The sequence below is a fragment of the Cynoglossus semilaevis genome, chromosome 11 (genome assembly GCF_000523025.1).
Source record: "Cynoglossus semilaevis isolate Cse_v1.0 chromosome 11, Cse_v1.0, whole genome shotgun sequence".
NCBI classification, from domain to species: Eukaryota; Metazoa; Chordata; class Actinopteri; order Pleuronectiformes; family Cynoglossidae; genus Cynoglossus; species Cynoglossus semilaevis.
The window spans coordinates 18472153-18481651 of record NC_024317.1 but is presented as its reverse complement, the minus strand read 5'-3'; the positions used below and the strand labels follow the sequence as shown (position 1 = coordinate 18481651).

Genomic DNA, 9499 nt, shown 5'->3' with positions numbered 1-9499 from the left:
AAAAGTCCACCCACCCATCCATTCATTTTTATCCACTTATCCATTACCAGGTCACTGCACCGTACCAACCCCCCCTGAACCTTCCTGTCGGTGGTGAGTCCACTGGAAGGTACCAACCGCCCTAACCGGGATTCGAACTTGCTCAGGAGGTGAACCCTGGGGTTGCACACCAATGACAGAGACATTGCTTCTGGGCCAAAGCACCGCCGTAGCAAAGTTAAAAAGATATTAGAAAGTTTGTGTAATTCGGATTATTATGGTTATTATGGCTGGCGGTTTAACTGTCTTTGTGGCTGGCTGAAGTCATGTGACCTGTTGTATAGTGTCTTCTGTGTCTTAACCACTAAGTGTTGCATTAGTAGTTAAGGAAGCGGACTTGGGTCCGGAGGGCTTCAGGTTCGAATCTACCAGCCAAAGAGGTGCATAATCGCCTGCTATGAGGGGTAGGAAGGAGGAAACGGGGGTCAAAGTCATCTTTATTGTCAATTTCTTTACATGTACCAGACATACGAATGAATCGAAATTGCATTTCTAACTGACCCATGCGTAGACAAGACAGGACAATACATTAAAGTGCAAAACTAAACACTAATGTTCAGTACGGTGCAGTCAAGTGTGATCAGGTATTAGCAGCAAAAAAGTAATAAAAGCAGTCAAGTGTGATCAGGTAAAAAAATATAAAGAAATTAAAAATTCCAGCAAATTAGAGCTGGAATTCTCATTTATTGTGATTTCTAATTTATCATGAATCCATATACTAGTTTAATTCAATATATAGAATTTGCACCTGAAACCTACTACTTAGTGGATGGATGTGATTGAAGTGATATAAAATGTTATTAAGAAACGTCTTATATGTTCTCTATTTATTTCTGTTTTTATTTTATGTTTTATTTATTTGTACACACAGATCTACAAATTATTTCAGGTTAATGATTACATTTACGTCATTTCATCTCGCTGGTCTGCGCATGTGTAGCAAGAGGTTTAAAATTATACCGGAAGTGTGCGCTCACGTTTTTCAAACAAACATTTGGTCGTCGTCGAGCCTGTGTGGATGTCACGAGGGGAAAGGTAAATTAACTTAAACAAACGTTTGAACTATATAATGAAGCAGTTTTATGTGATGTTCAGCCGTTTTATGGACACTAGTGCGTTAGTTTTTGTTCTCGATAAACTTTTTTAGGGGGGGAAAGTTAACCTGCTACCGTGCGTTTAGGGCTGCGGTCCAGCGTTTTCATCTCTGTGGACACTCAATGCACAGTGGATGGCTCGTGCGGAAAAGACTTTGAAGATGCTTTTTTTGTATTTGCACGTAACTTCATTTGTTCAGTTGTACATTTGGTAATGTCGTCAGACATCTACAAATTATTTCTGTATTAATGATAAGCGACACTACGAGACCTTTAAATGTTAGCCATTTCTTCTCGATAGTTTCTGCATGCGTAGCAAGGGACGGCATTTAAAGGATAAGCGACACTACGAGACCTTTAAGTGTTCGCCATTTCTTCTCGATAGTTTCCGCATGCGTAGCAAGGGACGGCATTTAAATTAATCCGGAAATATTGCTCTCAAACAAATATTTAGTCGTCCTTTAGTGTGCATGGAAGTCACAAGGGGGAAGATAACGTGATCACAAACAAACCTTACTCAATAATGGATCCGTTTATGTAACACTAGTGCGTTAGGTAAACCTTTTTAGTCGGTAAGTTAACATGCTAGCTTGTGTTTAGTGCTGCGGCCTAGCGGTTTTCGCCCCCATATGTAAAAAGTGTAGCTAACATTGGAATTAATAGAAGTCGTTGTAGTAGCAGTTGTGGTACAGGTGGAGGAGCGCCAATTGTTGACTTTATGTAAAATATAGTGATGGATCTTTATAAACAAATTAACTGGTTGATTGACCTTTCATAAAGACACATATACTCTTTTTTTATACAAATAGAGTTAGTAGAAAGACCAGTGTGACTGTATTGCTCAGGCTAAACTACAGCGTCTATTCCCGGCCGTGATCCCAATACCTTCTCAGTATGCTCTATGCACCAGTACATCTTTCGCTTTCATTAATGTTTTTGTTTTTTTTTACAACACAACTGATTGTGTATTAAGTGTTTGTTTGGTAAAGGACAGGTGATACACTTCTGACCTTTTGAACATTTAAGATACTGATTTGATGAGTCACTAAAATAGAAAGTGCACCAGAATGTGCCTTCATTCCAGTTTATAAGCATCAGTGCTGACATTTTGTAGCAATGTTAAGGTGAAAGTCATGTTACAAGATGGGGAGTTATTTATGTTTATCAGTAACAAAGACATGCCTTTATTGGTTCACAGGAAGGTACTATGAGATGCTTCAAAGGCTGAAAATTAACCAGTTTTATGGAGCACCAACAGTCATCCGCCTTTTGCTGAAGTACGGAGACCATCGAGTGCAAAAATACGACCGCTCCACCCTCAAAACTGTGGGCACCGGTATGAAAGAGTTGAAATTATTGTCAACTAATGTAAACATTTGTGTTGTGTAACAATTTTGCACGGGCAAGCTGTTGGTGCAGAATTGTGTAGCACAAACACATAAACAAGTATTTTATTTTTGTAGTGTCCCTTTCTGACAACTGTTTTGTAACACAGTAGATCCATTAGTTAAGAGCATCAGTAATTTAGAGCAGATTGACCGTAATTGAATTGGACCTTATGAATTGGAATCAAATTGATTTAAGAAATTGGTCACAGTACCAGCCCTGAGATTCAGGAATTATAAAAGAATCCCCCCCACCCCCTTTTTTTTGCTTTATTGAAAAGATATATTTTAATTGGGTATTCTCATTATATTTTCTGCCCGTTTGCACCTGGGGTCAGAGAGAACTGTAATATAATTTTATCTATATGTATGGCATATTCCAATAAAGTTGATTCGCCTTCACCTTCTAAGGTATAAACTTACATTTTAAAGGTGTTTTTTGTGTTTTGTTTTGTTTTTTCTCTGCAAAACATTTGGTGTTTGGTTTTTTTATTTTTTGGATTTTTTTTATTTTTTGGCAGTTTTAGATTCAAATTTTACAACATAAAATTGTTTTTATTTGTACTTCTTTGTATGAGGTTATTTCATGTTTTATTCATGAACAATATAGTATAACATGTCTTTTTGCCCAATTTTTGACAAACCATACTGTTGTTTTTTATTGGACGTTAAACATATAAATGTCTCGTGGATAATTTCCAACATTTAAAAACATTTGGAAAGAATGATTTATGAGAAAGTGGATTGTTTTGTAAATGTTTATTTATTTTAATCATTTTTAGTTCTGTCATTTATAATACAGTTACATGAATTTCTATTTCTTGTGTTTTATCTATCATTGTCAGCCAGTGTTTATAACAAGCCGCTTAAAAATTGAGCCAGTTCTTAGTAATGGCCTCTTTGGTAAATGCGTATTTTTTTAATTTTGAAAACACAATTTAAATACTGCACTCCTATATAAAATTATACAGCAGTTTTTTAAAATTTGTTTTATTTCATGTGCACATATTTGCATTGACATAACCAGAGCACAGCAAACAAATGTTTCATGAGGGACTCTTGTGTTCCAGCAGTGGATGAGCCAATCAACATGTGCACAGAGACCAGTGGCATCTGCATCCCATCCAGGCCTTCACAACCAGAAACAGATTGTCCCAGGAATGGCCATGAGACCTTTTTGGGAATAAAACCAGTGCTCAAGCACAGTGAGGTACAGTTCTCATCCCCCAAAAATAAACAATAAATGAAAATACACACATTTTCATTGAAATGCCTAGTTATTTCCTTTTCCAAGGTTAAATTTCAGAAAGTGTATACTTTTTGGTGTGCCAAATTTTGATCACAATAAAATACTATACTAATAAGATCCTGAGACTCAAAATACTTAGCTATGTCCATTTTTGTGGTTATAATTCAGAAAAAATATACTTTTTGGGTGCACCAACTTTTGATCATAGTAAAATACTATACTAATAAATTCTTGAAAAAGTCTCCAAAAATAAAACTTTACAAGAAATGAATAAAAATGCACTAATTTACATTTTAAAATATGCAGGTACATCCTTTCATATGGTTAAAATTTAGAAAAAATATTTTTTCAGAACTTTAACTTTGTTCAAAATATTTAGTATACTACATATATAGTTCCTGAAAATCCTTCAAAAATAAGTTGTGAAAATATGTTCTTATAGTAGAATAAAACTTGAAATCACTTTTTTTTGGTTCGTCAACCATTGATCAATAGCAATATTCTTTACTAGTGATCTTCTAAAGAAAGTCATACAAAGTAAAATAATTCATACAAATGCACTAATTTGCAAAGTGTTTCAGTTCTAGTGGTCTTTATTTTGTATCAATAAGTAATGGACCCTATTTCAATGGACATTCATTTCAAATATGTCAAATAATTGTTAATTATTAAAAGTTTCTCTTTTGAAAAAATACATATTTTCATTTAAATCAAAAATCTTGATCTTTGTTTATTATTTATTTTAATTATTATTATTATTTATTTAAATCTGACAAAAGCTTGAGGAAAATAAGTCATGAAATGTTGTTTTTCTTATAAATTCAGCCTAAAATTAGTTCATATTCTTAAGTTAATGCCTGAAAAATGCTTCCAAGTGAATAATTTGTGCTAAAAACTCCAAAAAACATTATATCACCAAAAACAAGCAAGACTATAGTCTTACTATTACTACAAAAATGCTAAAAACAAACGTCACGCTGATATTGAAATGTATGTATAACGGAAATAGGAATACGTTGTACAGTCCTTATACAAAGCAGTTGTCAGTTGTATTTTGTTTGAAATGGTAGTCGTTCGGTCGAGACAATTTACACTAGCATGTGTGTCTCGGCAGCTAACGTTAGCTTTTCGTCCTAAACAATGAATATAGAGTTGTCATGGTAAATAAGGAATTAGCCTTTGACAGGAGTTTGAGCTTGGCTGATGCACCTTTTTGAAAATATGAAATGAACTTCTCATATTTGAACATAAATGAACTTTTCATATTAATGAAGATTAGTTTAATTGTTCTAGTTGTTGATTGCAATCTCAATTAATGTATAATTTTGTTATACTATTGTTATTCTAAATTAAATTGGTGTGTGTGTACAGTAAAATACACCACATTATACCTATGTATATATAAGCAGAACTGGTATAATTATAAGGATGTTATATGAACAAGTATATAAAATAAATATATAATGTGAAATATATGCACAGTCTAAATGGCATAAACTGAGTAGAGAAATAATGTAATTAAATAAACAGTTAGCTATATGGGTGGTTCCAGCAGACATATTAGTGTATGAGTGTTTAGATGTATTTTGGTGTTTAATTTTTGCTCCTTGTCTTCCATCAGAACACGCAGGTTTGATTTCAGCGGCAACACCATCATGTTTTCCACGGACAAGCAGATGGGCTATCAGTGTTTCATGAACTTCTTCGACTTGAGGGATCCACAACAGATTGGTAGGTAAACGCCACGCGCAGCATAAACGAGAAACAAGAAAGAAACAAGACTGCAGATAGTACACGATTACTGCTAAATAGTCCTGATTACTGCTAAAGAAACAGTTTACACACAGTATTATAGAAATGAAATGCTGAAGGAAATAATGAATTTTTTTTGTTTGTTTATTTTTAAATAGTCAGGAGAAGTCCTGAAGAAAGCTGAGGAGCACAGCAGGCACATCAACGACATCCAGACATCTGTAGGCCTCACCATGTTCATCTGTGCCTCACAGGACAACACCAACAAGGTGAGAACTCATGTAAATGATTGCTACAACTGTAATCACTGTATGTGATTACAGTTGTTGAAAAATGTTATAAATAGTCATCAGAATGACACCAGGCTGGCCATCAAGGAGAAGGTCCAGAGAAGAGTTTTGGTTTTAACCTTAAAAAATGAAACCTGAGTTTTTAGTTTTTGAAGGTGAATAAAGAAAAGTGTTATCTATGAAGATTCTCAGTCATCCAGGTCAAGGTTGAAGAGTTCCATTAGGCAACTGGATGTGACATTTTCTCAAAAAAGACATTTCACCTCTCATCCAAGAGGCTTCTTCAGTTTTTTGTCACACCCACAGTATATATTTGGTACTCCCCTCCACCAGTTAGAGGGGGGTACCAAATATATACTGTGGGTGTGACAAAAAATAAAGCTACCTTAGGTTGTAATCGTCATCAGAACAGTTTTGGTTGTGTCTTAGCCCACCTCCTCTGTTGAGTGAAAATTTCATGTCCAGTTGCCTAACGGAAGTCTTCAACAGAGAAAAGAGTTATTGTTGTTCTTTTAACTCTTATACTCTTTTATAGTTTATATATGTATGGAATTGTGAGGTGACCCCCGCTCCAAAGTAGAACAACAGAAATAAGTGAACGATAAATGTATTTGAAGATATTTATTGATAGTTTGTTATACAAGTATGTGTGAACTGAAGTAAACATTGACAGTTTGCTGGGGGTTACAAGAAGATACAACAAAAATCACACAGTAGTAGGTGTGGTTACTTTGAGTGTGTCCACTTTATTTACAATGACAATTTCCTTTAGTCTAGGTCTGTTGGTCAACCTGTCCATACTGCAGACCTTGTAATGACTTATGTACTTATACTGAAAAAGACTTTAGAGTATTTGAAGTACATCTTAGGAGAAATGAGTGGTACAGTTTGAAATGAACTGTTTGTTGAGGTTTTGTTACTTTTCAATGTTGACATACTGCAGTCTGTCTCTTTAAGGCCTTGAAGAGAGATGACTGCTTGAGTAAGAGTTTGCTTAGTTCAAAGCTGACTGTGGGATGCTGTTAAAGGCTCTAAGTCAGCCACCCAGATAGAGTGGAGTAAAAATGAAATTATTATTTAATGTTTGTTTTGGAATCCAAGAAGTAGACTGCCAGTTGATGATCACTGCTGTACGTACGCCATAATTGACTGAATGCCATGGGTTATCTCCGCAGCTCTTTGACTCTGCCGCCATTTCTCCAATCATGGATCACGTTAGATTTGTTGCTGTGCAATGCGTATCCTAGTAGATCAACAGTAACCTTGAACCTTGCAATTGTGTGTGTTGTAGGTGCTTATGGGAGGTGAGCAGGAGGCCATGGAAGTGACCACAGCTTCCACCAGGATTGGCAAGTTTGAGGCCAGGTGAGTTGAAGTGGTGTTTCCAGAGTATTATTGTGTGGTTGAATAAAGCATCCAGTGACTGTTGTCTTCATCTGAACAAAAAAAAGAGATGAAGAAAATGTACAGATGTTCTTTATTCCACTGTGGTGTTAGCATTAGCACTGAAGAAGCCACCACTTTGTTACAAACAAAGGCCTTTATGTAGTGAAGAAATATCTGTTTAAAGCATTGAATTTGTATTGTTGTTGTTGATAGTAATGTGTAAACATTTAGTTGTTATGACATTTGATTGTGCAACAGACTTTCCACTGTAGTTGTAATGTTGGAGGTGCTGTAGAAGTGACTACTTTGTAGCTGCTTTTAAGGAAACCCTGTTTGTGTTAACATGTGGCACAGTGACGTGTTCTTCTAATCTGCAGGTTCTTCCAAGCTGCGTACAAAGAGGAGTTTGGCAGGAGTCAAAGGTCATTTTGGTCCCATCAACTGCGTGGCTTTCCACCCTGACGGCAAGAGGTAAATGAGACCAACACTGCTTTTTATTGTTCCAAAAATAGTTACAGCGAGGGCAAGTGGACAAAGTAGGTTTTTTTTTTTTAAAGACGTTTCACCTCTCATCCAAGACTTCTTAAGTTCAGCAGAACTGATTAAGTCTCTTGGATAAAAGGGGGAACGTCTTCAAAAAACACCTACTTTGTGCAGTTGCCCTTGATGTAACTATATTTGGATTAAATGACTGTGAACCTACAGAGACAGCTTTTGATTGTGTCATTCATTGCATGCTATTGTCATTGTCTTAACAGATGGAGATGACTTGTGGACACAGCAGCTTGGACTCTGCCAGGTACTCTCAGCTTTATCTAACACTTCAGGTAAAGATGGACAGATCACATACTCACCACCACGTGTGCTCACAGGATTCAACAACGGTCCCATCATCAGGTGTGGAACAACTTCATGAAACATCTTTAGGCCTGAAACACAAGGTGAAATAAATACATTACATACAAATGCTCTCTGATGACTACACCATGTTCAAAGTGTTTAGCACTAGCATGTTACAAAACGCTTCAATTATAAATAAATAAATTTTGTACACTTCAAATACTGTAATCTTTTCTGTACTGGATTTGTCCAGTTGGTGTCACTCACTCCTTTGTCAATACCTGGTAAAGGCTAAAATCAATTTCTTTTTCAAAACTTTTATAGTGACGTTGAACTGAAGCACCTCTGCGCTCAGCTGCTACATCTCCATTACTTTGGCCATGATCTAAACCTAAGTCGCACATTTAAAAAATAAAATAGAAACTCACAGACTTACCTGTTTAAAGATGGCATCGTGGGTAATTCACTGTGTAGTCATTGCTCTTTCCAGCCCCGATGTCCTGTAAACATTTCACAACACTCTGTAAACGCTGTCCAAAAGTTTCACTTCTGTTGACAAAAAAAAAAAACTTGAAATGTTTCTTTTCTTACTTAAGCAACTCAAAAATGGCCAGCAGGATGTCATTCATGTAACAGAAACCAGATGCTTTGAACTTCTTGGCATCACTGAGTCCACCGGCCCAGTTGATAGCGATGTAGGTCTGCGGCTACACCTGAAGGCCAAAGTGAAGAGAATCAAAGATAGAAATACGTACCGTCGTAATAATAGCAAACTTTTTCCTCTGTGCCTTCACACAGTGCCATTTTGCAACTATCACAGGGCTGTATTACAACTTCCTTCTGCTTTTAAATGGCACGGATGTGCCTCGTTATCCAATCACGAGCGTCCTGCACGACACCAGGTCACTGACAGCTTCATCAACACCTGCACTGACACTAGCGTGCAGTGATCATGTGTGTCCTTCGCGAGTTATACGTTCAATTTGAACGAATCTTTCATATGACTCGACTCAGGAGTCATATGAAAGATTCGTTCATATTGCACTCACGAATCACTCTGCGAGCTAATCACTCACTGCAAACAAATCACTCTCTGCGAGTGACTCACTCTGTGCGAATTAATCACTAAAAGTACTACAACTTCCTTCCGCTTTTTTGCAGCCTCATTAGTTTGTTAATAAGTAGATACACACAAGCACTCAATGCAGCTAAAGGAAAATTCCAGCAACTCTTATACTGAATTATGCTGCAAATACTGATAGCATCAAATGTGTGCAAATGTTACAAAAAATGACCAACAAACACTACAGGAAGGAGCAGCAACTAATTGTCTGCCTCTATCTGTGACAATACCAAGAATACATTTTAGTTTTGGACTGACATCTGTTGTCTGCAGCTTCATTGCTCCTACTGTCGAGAAATATGAAATAGGCAGTATAACTGGTAGCTCTCCCCTGGTTTTAA

The 9499-nt window shown here is 36.4% G+C and overlaps 2 long non-coding RNA genes across 3 annotated transcripts; one reads left to right on the top strand and one right to left on the bottom strand.

The window, feature by feature from the left end:
• The first annotated feature begins 961 nt into the window (after positions 1-961).
• On the top strand, positions 962-7997 carry LOC103386722 (uncharacterized). 2 transcript variants are annotated; one of them, XR_001760769.2, is made up of 8 exons: positions 962-1074; positions 2332-2469; positions 3592-3728; positions 5389-5498; positions 5678-5788; positions 7101-7174; positions 7573-7666; positions 7954-7997. It is a non-coding gene; the product is annotated as an uncharacterized LOC103386722 (long non-coding RNA). The 2 variants fall into 2 exon arrangements; XR_522333.3 differs by having other exon boundaries at positions 3589-3728.
• A 4-nt stretch (positions 7998-8001) lies between these two features.
• On the bottom strand, positions 8002-9493 carry LOC112487729 (uncharacterized). The gene is made up of 3 exons (XR_003051085.1): positions 8627-9493; positions 8472-8535; positions 8002-8124 (listed from the first exon to the last, which is right to left on the bottom strand). It is a non-coding gene; the product is annotated as an uncharacterized LOC112487729 (long non-coding RNA).
• Between the last annotated feature and the right edge of the window lie 6 nt (positions 9494-9499).